This window comes from Arachis duranensis, chromosome 9 (genome assembly GCF_000817695.3).
Source record: "Arachis duranensis cultivar V14167 chromosome 9, aradu.V14167.gnm2.J7QH, whole genome shotgun sequence".
Classification (NCBI taxonomy): Eukaryota; Viridiplantae; Streptophyta; class Magnoliopsida; order Fabales; family Fabaceae; genus Arachis; species Arachis duranensis.
In genome coordinates this window covers 84,423,482-84,425,766 of record NC_029780.3, presented here as the reverse complement: position 1 = coordinate 84,425,766, position 2,285 = coordinate 84,423,482, and positions in this window count along the sequence as shown.

The following is a 2,285-nucleotide window of genomic DNA, read 5'->3' as shown; positions in this document are numbered from 1 at the left end:
GCAGAAACGCGCGAGAGAGATGGACGCCGCCAGAAGCGTCGCGTCGCTGCCGCTGCTTGTGCCGTCGTCGTCGCCGGACTCTTGAGCGCCGCCGTCAGAAAGGGTTCCGGTCGCCGTTAATGGAGCTAGCCGGAACTGTTCTGGGGTTTTGCCACTCATTCAGATTCTGCTCAGTTTTGGTTAGTGCTGTTGCTATTGTTCTGGCCGCCGGAAAACCTTGCTGCCGCCACCTCTGTGCCGGAAACAGCCGCTGAGTCTTTTATGATGGTAAGCTCTAGCCCTGCTTCAGCTTCTTTACCCGTTAATTTCTCCATGGGCCATGAGAGTTGTTGCTAAGGCTGGTTGTGTCAGGATTTTACCGCGAGCTGCCGTCGTTCTGGTCACCGGCTGTGACGTTGGTGTTGCCGGAATCCACCACTGGTGCAGCCGCTACTTGGTTCCCTCGAGTACGGTAAGCGTTTTGTTTGGAAGAGTCCTTTAATCGCCGCTTTATTATCATATACTGACGTTTTGCAGCATTAATTGCTATCAGTTGAGGTTCGGCTATTGTATGTTGCGATTAGTGTCGCTGTGGTTACCGCGGGGGTAGCTTGGAGCCGAGGTTGCGGTTGTTAGTGATCTCGGTTAAGAGAGAGGGTTCTCGTGGCGCGTTTGGGTTCTGGTTTTGGCGTTTTGAGGTAGGGGCGCTTTCCAAAACTATGTTTTATGTATTGGAATTATTACATATGGATACTGATGTGAGATATTGTGTATTTAGTGATTGTATCTGCCTTATGTATTATTTGATTGACTTGAATGATTATGGATGTTGGTTTGGCTGAATTGTTGTGCGACTTTGTGGAAATGTAATGTTTGAAGTTGATTCTTTAAAGATTTGAATCTGAGTTTAATCCGTTGAGGATTGATTTGATTTGAGTTAATGGTTTTGATGATTCGAAAAGTCGAATGCACTTTTGAATTCAGCCTGGTTTATTTTAATTGATTTGGTTTTGGACAAATGATTTGTTATTGAACCATTTCTTTAAGCTTTGAAAATGAGTTATATCGATTGATATTAAGTTGATCTTGAAATGGTATCCTTGAGGTACGCCACTGAGGCGATTGTTGGATTTAGCTTGCTTTAAATTGATTTCTGATTTTGAGCTGTTGAAAAGGAATGAGAAATGGTTTAGTTGGGACCCGAACCGGGTGGCAAAAGTCCAAGTTTTAGGGGAGGTGCTGCCGAAATTTCTACAAAACTCCTACACTTGTTTGTAAAGTTATTTAAAGAGGGTTGGATTTGAGAAATTGTATTATTTGATTTATTAAGAGAATATTTATGTTTTCAAGCTTAATTTATTTACTGAACTTTATGCGTTGAGTTCGGCTTATTTAGAAATGAACTATTTATACAGATTGAATCACTGAAGGAAAGAATGACGCCCTAATATTGATTTCAATATAAAAAGGAGCTTTTAGTGATTTTAAAGGAATGTAGACTTTTGATTGATTAATCAAGGTTGAGGCATTTTGGAAGAGTTAGAAAAATGGGTTCTAAAAAGAAACCTGAAAGTGGTTTGATTCAAATGAACCGGTTCCGTTTCAAATGAGTTGATTTTTGGACCGGGTTGGAACTTGTGATTTTGTATGGCCGGTTTTATAGTAGATTCAGTTTTATTTACTTGAACCGAGAAATCTATGATTTTAAGAGTTTCAATGAATTTTAAGAAATTGATATAGGTTGACCTTCCCTAAAGACTTGGGACTCTGCCGAGAAACTTTTGTTATAAAATCCCATTGTTGGATGGGTGATTTTGAATGCTTTGAAATAAATCCTTAACTTGCCATGGTTTTGGAAGTTTTGGAAAGAGAATGCCGAGAGTGACTTTGTTTTAAAAAGGGAACTCACCCTGAGTAAATTTGGCTTATGAGCCTGAGATGATTTGAGAAACGAGATTTCTAAAGCCAAGGCTGAAAAGAGTTGAAACTTGATTTCAAAGTGAAATGAATAGAGAAAATGATTTATGGCTTAAATGCCAATTTCATGAATTTGATGATTTTGAATGTGGAAGTGCTGTTTTGTTGAGAGCCGAATTGGCTGTGTATGTTTATACATATTGATTGGTTCTGGATTGAACCGTGAGCCGGAATGGCTGTGTATGATTATGGATATTGGCTGGTTCTGGATTGAACCGTGAGCCGGAATGGATGTGTATGATTATGGATATTGGCTGGTTCTGGATTGAACCGTGAGCCGGAATGGCTGTGTATGCTATGAATATTGGCTGGTTCTGGATTGAACCGTG